This window comes from Lontra canadensis, unplaced genomic scaffold (genome assembly GCF_010015895.1).
Source record: "Lontra canadensis isolate GAN:19392208 unplaced genomic scaffold, GSC_riverotter_1.0 scaffold19, whole genome shotgun sequence".
Classification (NCBI taxonomy): Eukaryota; Metazoa; Chordata; class Mammalia; order Carnivora; family Mustelidae; genus Lontra; species Lontra canadensis.
In genome coordinates this window covers 13,213,581-13,226,129 of record NW_022631013.1, presented here as the reverse complement: position 1 = coordinate 13,226,129, position 12,549 = coordinate 13,213,581, and the positions used below count along the sequence as shown (strand labels likewise).

The 12,549-nt window shown below is 47.1% G+C and overlaps 1 protein-coding gene across 2 annotated transcripts in view; it reads right to left on the bottom strand.

The window, feature by feature from the left end:
• FRMPD1 (FERM and PDZ domain containing 1) overlaps positions 1-12,549 on the bottom strand; it is a 140,679-nt gene that overhangs the window by 88,583 nt on the left and 39,547 nt on the right. The window contains exon 1 of one of the 2 annotated variants that reach the window (XM_032860623.1): positions 2,843-2,945. The exons of the other annotated variant lie outside the window; for it this stretch is intronic. The gene's annotated coding sequence lies outside the window, so the exon portion shown is untranslated. Of the gene's footprint in view, positions 1-2,842; positions 2,946-12,549 lie in introns of those variants that run through there. 2 annotated transcript variants of the gene reach the window in all.

Here is a 12,549-nt window from a genome sequence, read left to right as displayed (position 1 = left end):
GAAGGTGTTCTATGAGTAAGTGTTGCATGAACAAATGCAGGACAGTATTACGGCTGCCTCATGGTGTACACGGGTTCATAAAGTACTGCAATGTCCTTCTTCACCCTCCTATCCTAGTCTCCTCCTTGGTACTATAAATCCCAGCAACCCACACTAAGGCAGATGGTTCCCAGCATACATGGACAATACCGATGTATTTATAACTGTGTCTGACTGTCAAATCCCCCCACCTGGGTCCTTGAGCACATAGTGATAAGCTTGTGGGAGGCAGGGATTGCATGTTCTGATTAAACCTCCCTGTGGCCTCCCACCACCTAACAGTATTTACAGGGCATTGTCTGTTGTTGATGTCAGTGTCTGATCTGAGCACCCCCGAAGAACAAAAACCCCCTGCTCCTGAATCAGGATGTACCTCGAATACAAATTGCCCTGGCACAGGACCTCCAGTCCAATGGTGAGGTTCCAAGTCAATACCTATGCTAAAACAAAAGGCACCATTCATTTACTTCAGTGGTGACTAGCAACACTTATGGAGCTTGCCTGTGAACACTCTAATAAAAGAAACTATTATTAAATATCTATCATTGTGCAAACACTGTTAAGCACTTTATACATGATCTTATTTAAACTTGTGCATTTGGAATTATTATTCCCCCTTTACAAATGCAAAAAGGAAGTTCAGAAGCCCAATATCCCCAAACCAGTGTCGATTCGAGCCCAAGTTGGGAGCCTCCTGAGCCTCTCCCCACTGTCCTGTGCTCTGAAGTGTTCTGCCTTCTCCTTGCTCCCACCTGACCCGGTGTTCTCCATCTGCCTCCTGAGCTTTCCGGATCCTGTAGCTCCGCTCACACCAGTTCCTCGACCTAAAATGGGCTTTCCACTTTCCACCACCTGTTGAAATCCTCTTCTTCCTTCCACCTTCTGTGGTGCAGTCTTCCCCATTGTCCCCAGTTCGAATGTGCCCTCCTCAGTGTCCCCAGAGATGCCCAGTAATAACTCCCAGAATGACCTGCAGTATCTTCCTCTTTCTTCCTCACTAGACCCTGAGCTCCTGGAAGGGAGGGCCTACTGGTATTTTTCCTATTTGTTTCCTCCTGAATGAGTAGTGAGAAAGTGCTTGTCGAACCCCTGAAGAAGGGAGAGGGAAAGGACAAGGGACATTCTACTGCACCTGACCCATCAAAGGCTCTGGACAAATTAACTTCAGCTACAGAGTACGGCTGGGGAAAGGCAAACCTATGTACCACAACTCTGGCGTGTTCCTGCCCTAGTCACAAAGCATACTCTTACTAGTTCTCTGATTTCATAAAGCTTGAAACTCAAAACCAGGAAGTCAAGGAAGGAAATAAAATAATAAAATCACTTCCATAAGAACACTTTCATAGTAATGGATTTCATCCACTCACTGTGGAGACGCTAATTGCAGCCCAAGGGGGACAGATTGGGCAAAAAGAACAAAGCTCACCTTCTAGGAGGTCAGCTAACTACCTCATGCTTGTTCTGCCACAGCTGCACCAGAATGCACCCATCCTGGAAAATACGGACTTGGCCAAACTGTAGGCCTCTCCAACTATGCCCTGTTGAACACCCACTAAAGAACGCCTGATTTAGAGTGATTTTCTATGTCATCTTGATTGGAAAACATCACTTTAGAAATAAGTAGATGTTGGCCTCTCTGCCAGGACCCCTACAACAGTGCCTTATTTTTTTTCCCCAAACAACTATTTTGAGGTTTTCACAAAAATAACCGACTCACAAACAGAAATGCTTCCTGATCTATAAGCCACTCTGAAAACAAATCATTATGCTGTTGAATATTTTATGATGGTCCAAAGCACTGAAGGAGGAAAGGCCAACATTCACCAATCCTTGCCATGTCTATTTCGGGACTCCCAAAGCACACCGCAAATGCCTCCTTTATTTTCTAAACTCCGATTTGCAAGTGCTGGGATGTTTAGTGAGAGAGTTCCTCTACCCAAACTAATCCTAAATGGAGAGACCTGGAAGATTCTACTTCTCCAGACTTTACCGCAAAAGGGCCACAACCATCATCTAGTGCACATTCCTCCCTCCCCACTTCGTGGGTGGGTGTGGGGAGGGGGGGTAAAACCAGGACAGGGGACTTGCCGACGGTCACACAATCAATGGACGGCAGAGGGGTCACCAGAAGCCAGGGCCCAGACTCCTAGCTCTGGGAGCATCCTCTATTCCCAGAGACTGGCCCTACAACTCAGCCAAAACTGCAGCTGGTTAGCTAAGTGATCCACCTCCCCCCCACCCCGCACCACCGCCCTAGGCCCAGATTGATCTCTGTGGGTTCCACCCCCGCCCCCAAGGAGCCCTGGAGCTGAGACACTCAGGGCTGCCCCTGACTCACAAAATGGCAACACAGGCATGCACTTCAGATGACCATTGCCGGCGAACCCATCCTAGCCCAGGTGTGGCCATCGAGACGGGGCAGGGCTGGCTGGTCCGAGGTCACTCAAAAAGTTGGCGCTGGCTGTGGCCACACCTGAACCCAGGTCTCCCGCCTCCCGGTTTGCCGCTCTTTGCACTCCACCATGCAGATCTCAAAAACTTAAGCAACACATTGATACTGTGAGAGATTTAACCGTTGCAGGCCCTGAGCGAGCCCGCGGACGCGCCTCCCACAGCGATGGGAACACGAGGACTGGAGGCGGGCGCGGGTCACCCGGGGCCGGCGGTGCAAACGGAGCGCACGGCGGAGGGCGGCGCGGAGGAAGGCGAGGGACAGGCAGCCTGCCGCTCCCGGAGGCGCAGGCCCGGGGCGTAGACCGTCAGTCCCCCCCAAAACTTTGCGGCGCCGGGACCTCACCCTTACCTGCGGAGGAGGTGCCGCCCGCGCGGACGCGGACCGGGAGAGCGGACGCTTTCGGCAAGGGGCGGCCCCGCCCGGCGGCGGGCACGGACGCGGGCAAGGCTCGGGCAAGCGGCTCTGCTCGGGCTCGGCTCGGGCTCCGCCTCCCGCGCCGCGGCTGCAGCCGGAGGGGGGAGCGCAGGGCCCGGCCGCGCCCGCGCCGTCTGGTCGCGGCAGGTGCTGAGGCTGCAGCTGCGGGGCCGCCAGCTGCCGGCGCCGCGACCCTCGGCCCGGGGGAGGAGCCCCGCGCGCCGCCTCCGCGGGCCCCGGAGGTCCCGGCCCGCCGCAGTGGGCGGTCCCGCTCCCACCCGGGCCCTGCCTCCGCCGGCCTCCCGCGGCTCCCCACCTGGGCGCACAGCGTCCGCCGAGTACCCACGGGGAGACTGAGGCTGGGAGAGGAAAGGGGCTCCCCAAGGTCACCCAGCTCGGCGGCGGTGGGGCCGAAGCTGGAATCCAGAAGAGTCCCAACGAAAGACCTCCTTCTCACCCCACCCTTCCTCTGGCTGTAATACTGCAAGGCCTCTTGAAGAACTCCAACTGCGAGGGACTGGGGGGGGGGGCGGGGCGGGAGATGCAGATGACCCCAACTTGCCCTCCTTTCAGCAGAAGGAGCTGAGGGCTGTGGGAGGATGGAAGAGGTGGACCCACTTGGGCACTACGGCCCTCATCCCTGAATGCTGGGGTCCCTCAGCTTTCCTGAAACTCTCGAACCACTCCTTCATGGTCCCCTTGCAGGACCCTCAAACCCCAAAGCCCTAAAATGCTGGGGTGCCCTGGAACTGTGCACTCAGCCCCCTTCTGACTTCCTGGGCCATCTTAACCACTCTTCTGGCTCCTGTCCTACCACCTCTCTATATATCGGACCCAAACCCATGCCTCTGCCTGAGAACTCTTCTTGCTGAAGAATCTTCTCCACACGACGTTCGACACTGGAGATAGAGCTTCAAATAAAGCACTATCATGCCCTCTCGAATGTACTGTCTAAACGGCTATTAATTAACACACTTCTTCTAACAATAATGTGATCCCAGGCTGCCAAGGAGGGGCACCTGCATTGGCTGAGAGACAGAAGAAGGCCTCTTGGAGAGCATGCCGGCTCTACAGAAACCGGGAAAGGCCAAGGAGGCTGGCAGTCAAAGGGAGGAGTGTGGAGAGAGCTTTCTAGGCAGAGGCCACAGGAGCAAAGACCCAAAGATGAGAGGGATCCCTGTGAGGGAAGGATGGGAGCTGAGAGCTGAAGCAGGACCGGAAGAGTTTTGAGTAGGGAAGGGCCCCATCAGGTTGGAATGTTAGGTCATTCTGGTGATGGAATGGAGCACAAATGTATAGTAATAAGGGTGTCCATCAAAAAACCGAAACAAAACCAAAAATAGCATTGTAGCAGTTGTAACATTCCTGGCCCACCTGAAGAAAGGCACTCAACCCCTACCTCCTCTCTACCTTTTACTTCCAAATCAAGGCTTCTATTCAAAACCTCTCTCCTCAGAGGCTCTTTGTCTTTGAAAGGCCTCCTAGCTACCTGCAAGATCTCTTTTCCCTCAGTGCCTCAAAATTCTGTCTTCTCTCAGTGCCCCAGCTCCTCTGCCACCCAGATCCATGGGCTGAGTTAGCCCTTCACTCCTGGGGGTTGGCTTCCCGTCTCCCGCTTCCTGCCTCCACTGTAGATACAGTGTCCCAAACTCTGCCTCAGAATAAGCATCATTCAGGAAAGTGGACAAAAAATGGAAAATTCTGAAGCCATGGTGGAAATAACGTAAGCTTCTAAAAAATTCAGTATTGTACCTGTCCACATTATTTCTTACAACTCCATGCAAATCTATAATTATCTCTAAATAGAGTTTAATTTTTTAAGATTATGTGTTGTAGATAAAGATTAAGAACCAAATTATTTTCCCTAATGCAGATTATCAAAGACTGAAGAGGGCACTTGTCAGAAAGGAAAACAAAAACTCACCCTTCTTGTCCAGTGAGTATAAATTTCTCCCACGGAATTATGCCCTGTCCCTCTCCATTTCCTAGCTGCCCCTACTAGAAGGATCTGCCTCTTCAGGAGCTTTAATGCATAAGCAATTTCACCTTTTGGCTCCTTCCACTCTCTGCCCAGGTTTCCATTCTGATTACTTTTCTCCTTCGGCCTTCCTTGTCTGCCGGCTGGTTAAATGTAAACGTTGCTCATGTCTCTTCTTGGTCTCTTTTGTCTCTTCTCTCTCACTGAGCAGAGCAGATGTATGGCTTCAGCCTAGACCTTCTTCTGTGCTTCAAACCCAGAGACCTAACTGCCTGTCGGACATCTCGTGAATCCTCTTCAGGTGCCCCAGTCTCCAAAGAGCCAAAACCAATCTCACAACTTTTGCCTAAATTACCCCTTCTGCATTGCTTCTGTATCTCAAATGGTAGTGGCCCTGAAACCAAAACCAAAGGGAATGTTCTAGACTCTTCCTGCTTCCCGGTACTCATACCCTCCTGGGCACTGAGCTGAGTCAACTCTGTCTCCGTAACACCTCTTATCCACGTCTCCTCTTCATCTTGCTAGCTGCCTGGGCCTTACTTACATATAGTTGGAGCCTCACTATTTCTCGGTGAAGCCGGTGAAGCCGTAGTAAATGCCTCTAGTCTGGCCGATTTGCAATTCATCTTCCTCATGCTGCCAGGGATCTTTTCAAAACATGAACCTGACAAGTCACTCTCCAGCTCAAGATACCTCCATTGTTTCTTCCTGACCCTGTGATAAAATCCTAAATGCTTGGCATGGCATGAAGCCCTCAGTAATCTGACCCATTGACAGCTACAGCCCCATCTAGATGTCACCCTATTACCTCATGCCAAATCCCAGGGCACAACATATTTCAGAAGAGTAAAACTAGTTATAATTTTTTTTTTAAGATTTTATTTATTTACTCGACAGAGAGAGGCCCAGCGAGAGAGGGAATACAAGCAGGGGGAGTGGGAGGGGGAGAAGCAGGCTCCCCACTGAGCAGGGAGCCTGATGCGGGGCTCGATCCCAGGACCCGGAATCATGACCTGAGCCGAAGGCAGATGCTTAACAACTGAGCCACCTAGGCGCCCTAAAATAGCTACAATTTATTAATTTAATACTATGTGCCAGGCACCGTTTTAAGTGCTTTACACGTAATAGTTTACGCAATGAAAGACATGGAGCATAGTGCTAAAAAATACAGTCCCAGCCAAACCGCCCTTCCTTAAAACCCCAGCACAGCCAGCCACTTGTTAACCTGTGTCGACTCCAGCAAGTTCTAGACAGTCCCTCAGTTCTCTGCGTCTTCCTCTGCACAGGGAGCATAATGAGACTGCCTAAAACCTAGGGATCTTCTGAAAAGAGGGACTACAGGTAAAACACTGTTTCTCCCTGCTAGCCAGCCTTAGTTGTGCCTCTGCTCAGTGTACGCATTGAGGACTCCCAGGCAGCTTTTTCACAGAGGGAAACTGAGGCTCCAGGCAGTGAAGCCATTGACCTAAGATTCCGAAGTAGTAGTGGTGCTGGGCCACATCCAGGATTCTAGACCACCCCCCAACCCCCCACACCCCAGGCTAAGTGCTTTGCAGAAGCTAATGCCTAACCCAGGGAGGCTTCCTCCTTTCCAGGCTTTTCCTACAACTTGTCAAATTCTTCCTCCTCTAAATCCTGCTCAGAAATATCTTCTCCTCTCTGAGGTCTTCCCCAGCCCCTCCTTTGCGGCTGGGCTACTTTTCAAATAAAGCACCAAGCACACCGCATTACAGTAATTTATTTACATGTCTGCCTTCTCGAAGGCTCCTTGAGAAAGACAATTACCTTATTTATTTTTGTCTTCCTAGGACTCTATAGATATTTGTTGAATGAAAAAATAAATCGATGAATAAAATATACAGAAGATTCTCAAAAGAACTTTACCCTAAAAGCTGTCATTTCAATCTAGATCACTTTTAATCTCTGTTTTTGTCACTCTGAAGTCATTTTTGGTGACAGGATACCATAAAATGATCCAATATTAACACAGAACAAGATATAGCAAGACTGCAATTTCTCATATGGCTATTTGATCACGCCTTGTCCCTCTCGGATGTCTCTCCTTTTTTTAGTGACACTATGTAATAACCCATAATGAGAAGCTGTGCTGCATCCTAATGAGACTTCCTGACTAAAACATCTGAGGTTTGGATTTATTTCCCATAAGTACCATTTCAGCTAAAAGTTTTGCTTTCTCTATGGCATGAGTATGCCATTTGTTATCTGCTAAGTGCCCATACCTTCCCCTTATCTGTATTAATCTCCTTTGCATTCAAATACTTCTGAGAGCTGACTTAATAGTTAGCTTTTCTATACAATTTCCTTCTTGGAATACCTAACTCTTCCTGACTTTATATCTATTGTTCCCAAAATAGAATCGTTTACTGCTTCAAATTTCAGCTTTACTGTCTGTAGTGATTTAGAACAAGTTTCTGCTCTTCCGTGGAATGATCAAATTCCATACGGCTAAAAAAAAAAAAAAAAAAAAAAAAGTTTTAAACCTGTCCCTGTCATTTCGTAGGGAGTAACATTTTTAAAGGAGACGTTAGAAACTTCTATTTTGTATACCAGAACATAAGTTCATTGGCCATTTTAATGGCTTCATATCAAATTAATGAGAAGCAGTGCAGGTGAAAAAATGAACAGTGGTCTGGGAAACAGTAGGAAAAAAAAAGGAGTCTAATACCATTTTGGTACTTGCCCAAGTCCCCTCACTCTTCAGGTTCCAGAGGAGAAGAGAAATGACACCGAATATCTTCAAGGTTTCTTTTAGACCTAAAATGACACGATTCCTTAAGGGCCTCCAAAAGGTCATTCATCCAACATCACTGACCGCCTACTATGGACTCATGCCTTTTGATGTACCGCAGCTTTAACACAAATCCAACTGGATGGGGAATGGAACGGTTTGGTTACAAGTGTTATTATACCACAAAAACCAAGTACATATCTTTACTATTCAAGACCTACTGAATCCTGAACTATAATAAAGACAGTTTCTTTGAGACCAAGGTGAGCCAAGACTCATGGACGTTGGAGTACTGCAGGTAGAGCATTAGAAATAGCCCTGTATGAGATCCAAGGCTACACCTGTGGCAAGGTGCTTGTAGAAAAGCAGAGCTTTAGAGTTCTAGAACCCAGTTCTGTCCCTATCCCGCTGTGTGGCTTGGGGAAAGTCACATCACCTTTCTGAGCTACTGCCTCTTCTGCTGGAAAAGGAGAGAATGATACCTTATAGACAAAGCTCCCTGAGCTCCAAACCGAAAGATGGTTTGAGATTAAGGAAGCTAAAGCGTGACCTAGTCAGAGAGAGCGGTCTGGCTGTTCTCTGCAAAAGAAACTGGGCGCTTATCACGAGGATTATATTACCTCTTGAGAACAAGTAAACTGTTGCTCTACTCTACAGAGAGAAATGATGACATAAAAACAACATGTTCTTACTCCCAAGATTCTAGGACACAGAAGCAGACATTCACTGCTTGCTTCTTAAAAATGAACTGTCCAGCTCACCGTAAAATACAGCAAATAGGGAGTTAGAGGAGACAGTCCATTTTCTGTGTACTAGTGAAGAGAGCCCCATCTCCCAGTACTCTCCAAACTGTGTCTGATCACTTACCCCAGTCATGTTCCTAAAGATGACCCATTTTTACTTTTTTTAGGAGGGGTGGGGGAGGGGGATGTGGCAAGCACATCTCCTTTCTGGACTGCTTCCTCAGCTCTCCCAGTCAGCCTTGTCTGCTTGCATTTCTTTCCCTCTCCCTAATCACAGTCTCTGCTTCTTGATAAAATTGATATTCTAATCTCTTGTTCATGGCAATGGACTTCATGACAGGGTTGGCAACAGAGGGAAAGGATCGGATAGAGCTGGGAAGGATTATCACAATTTTTTGAAAATATTTGAGTTCTTTATGTCTCCCGTCAGACAAGCTTTTAATCTCATTCCTCAGATGATAAATCTTTCAGTGTTCAGCTTTGAAAATAGAGGAGTGGCCTCAGCAGCTTTTTCCTTTTAATTCTTTTTAAAATTCTCTATTTCTCTGTTGGTTCAGCTGTTGGAAGATCAGTTCCAATGGCATACCCTTGAGGTTGCGGCAGGGTCTAGCATAGCCCTCCTCCGGTCTTGCCACCACATCTGTTCCGATTAACACACGCTCCATTCTGCTCTGAATCTGCCGCTTGGCTCCCCCACAGCCCAACAGGCAGATGCCACCATCCCACCATCATCACTTTCTTCAGTTCCTTTACTTTTCATAGCATTTTACTGTTTATAAAACACCAAAGTAATCATCTCATTGTATTCTCTCAATAGCTCCTGAGTTAGGCAACACAAACATTATTATCCCCATTTTACAGAAGAAAAAACTGAACTGAGCTCAGAGAAGTCAAATGATTTGTATGAGATCACAGCTGGAAAGGGGATTCAAATCCAAGTTTACCTGGGTAAGAGAGCTCTCTCCTTGTGGGGAGGAAGATGGCGGCAACAGAATCATAATATGGAGAAATTTCATAAATCATTTTAGGATGACTATCCAGGGGCAATCCTCTAAAGACAGGGGTCTGTATCCTCTAACTGACTCCCCCTCTCAGCTGGCTCCCTACAGAGGGAAGTCATGCTGTGAGACGTACGGGGAATGGAGAGGGTAGGATGTGAGGGCCTAGAGCTGGAATATAAAGAAGAGGTCACAGATACCCAGGGAGACCAAACCAGTGCAGAGCTGGTGAAGGCTGCCGTCTCTGCCACACTATTTAAAACTGTGGGCGGACGAGCTCTCAGGAGCCTGGGAAGTACCTGCCTTGCTACTGAGCCTACACTGAAGCCTTTGGATTCTGGGGCCACTTGAGAGGTCCAGCTGGCCCCAGTGGACTGGGACCCTTTCTCAGGTGAGTAGAAACTGCCCCTGCCCCCTTCCTGCACACGGCCCTGAGGGAAGACCCCTGATTTTGCTGAGGTCTCTCTCCCTAGAGGGGAATGTCACAGTTGGGCCAAACTACCCTGCCAGGGCCACTACCAGTACATACAGTGGATTAGCAAAAAAAGCATCCCCTCCTCAGATGCCTTTGTGAAAACAAGAAAAGAATGTTCCCTTCCTTCAGGCGGAGAGAGTGCCACATCATGGTACACAGCTCAGCAAATGGATTTGAGGTCCTGCTGATCCTCTCAACTGGTACCCTTGTATTGTAGACAACCTACACAATGGCACACAGCAGCCCAATCTTCCCTATTCATATGGGGTGTCTGAAGATCTCTTCCACCTTACCTCAGCATGGTGGGCCCAGTTGACCAGCCTCATTCAACGCCACTAGAGAAGCATCGGCTTCCTTTGCTTTCATGACTGCTGCCCTGTTGCTATCCAAGAGGCCACAGTACCCTGATTTGCCCAGGGGCCAACATGAGCGGCCAGAGCAGATCAGAGGCTATTTAAGGAGACTCCATAGCTTGAAGGAAGAAGACCAAGCTAAAGAGCTAGAAAAGAAGACTCGTATTGAGACAGATTTAAAAGAAGAAAAGGTAAGTTTTTAAAATAAGAATCTTAAGGATATTCAAGTAGAGATTAGAAAGACAGAATCAGAACGAAGACATATGGTTCTGAGAAGTTTAAAAGTCAATTTCTTAATTTAAACATTTTCATTGTGGAAGTGAAAAATAGAATGAACAACACTGAAAATAGATTTAATGACCTGAAAGATGAAAAAGGAGAACAATCCCACAGTACCAAGCCAAAAATACAAAGAAATGGAAATTATGAGTGAAAAGGTTAAAAAAAGTGGGTGAAATATACATATAATCTACACATAGTATTAAACGTAATTACTCAGATAGACACATGATAGAGTAGCAAATGGAGCAAAAGTAATAAGCGGGTGAAGCAATCACCAAAGAAGTGATAGAAGAAAATTTTAGGGACTTTAAGAAGCTGGAACTTTTAAATAGAAGAGACTCACTGAATGCTACCCAGTCTTAATTTAAAAACACTTACCATGGGGAGCGGGGCACCTGGCTGGCTAAGTCAATGGAGCATGCAACTCTTGATCTCAGGGTCGTAAGTTCAAGCCTCACGTGGGTGTGGAGATTACTTAAAAAAAATACAATAAAATAATATAAAATAGGGGTGCCTGGGTGTCTCAGTGGGTTAAGCCTCTACCTTCGGCTCGGGTCATGATCTCAGGGTCTTGGGATGGAGCCCCGCATCGGGCTCTCTGCTCGGCAGGGAGCCTGCTTCTCCCTCTCCTCTGCCTGCCTCTCTGCCTACTTGTGATCTCTTTCTCTGTCAAATAAATAAATTTAAAAATGATTTTTTAAAATAATAACATAAAATAAAACAAAATAAAATCACATACCTAGGACTTCCAGTTCTGCACAAGATAGAGGAACACATTTCTCCCTATTCTTCCTACTAAATACAGCTAAAACCTCTAGACATTATGTGTAAAACAAACATAAGAAAATTCTGAATGATGGAGAGATAAAGCAGACCAACTAGGCACCTCAGGACTCAAAGAACAACATGGCAACAATTCCCTAGGTTTTCTTTTTGCATCCTATATATCCCAGACCAGGCACTAGAGAAACCCACAACTAGGAAATGCCAACAGACACAGATTATTAAAAAAAAGAAAGAAAGAAAGAAAGAAAAAAAGGCCTCAAGAAAAGTCTGATTCCTGTAGCCAAAGGAATGGGAAAGGGCAGCCTAACAAGACAGGAGCCTTTGTGACAACAGGTACCCCCTTCCAGCCAAACCGCAGAGTAGAAAATTTCACACAATGTTCCTACTCCCACTCTCCCAGCCCTGCTTAGTGGAGGCTGAGTAGAGAACTTGGATGTTCACCCCGTCCTGAGCTCACAAGACACATCTCCCACTGTGCACCACGTGGTGTCATCAGAGATGGAGCAGGGACTTGGACTTCCATCCCCACCCAGGGATCACGATGCAGGGTTCTCTTTCCCTACTAGTACAGTGTCAGTTGAGGCCTGCTAAAACAGAATTCAAATGAGATCCAGAATCTCATAACATCATACCCAAAAGGTTCAGGATGCAATTTTAAAAATCACTTATCGGGGCGCCTGGGTGGCTCAGTGGTTAAAGCCTCTGCCTTCTGCTCAGGTCATGATCCCAGGGTCCTGGGATCGAGCCTCACATCGGGCTCTCTGCTCAGCGGGGAGCCTGCTTCCTCCTCTCTCCCTCTGCCTGCCTCTCTGCCTACTTGTGATCTGTCTGTCAAATAAATAAAAATCTTTAAAAAAAAAATAAAAAATAAAAAATCACTTATCATACCAAGAACCAGAAAAATGTCACCTTGAATGAGAGGAAGACAGTCAACAGACACTGAAATGGAGAAGCTGCAGATGTTGGAATTATCTGACAATGTTTTTAAAGTGGCCATCCTAAAAATGCTTCAACAAGCAATCATGAGTTCTCAGATGAAAACATAGGAAATATCTACAAAGAAATAGATGTTATGAAAAATAACCACATGGATATCATGTAACTGGAAATTACAAGAAAAGGAGTTTAAAAACTCGCTGGAAAAACGCAATAGTAGAATGATGGTAACAAAGGATAAAAATCAGTGAATTTGAGGGCAGAGTAATAGAATACACCCAATCCAAACAACTGAGAGGAAAGTAGATTGGGGAAAACAAGAGAACAATGTTCATCTAACA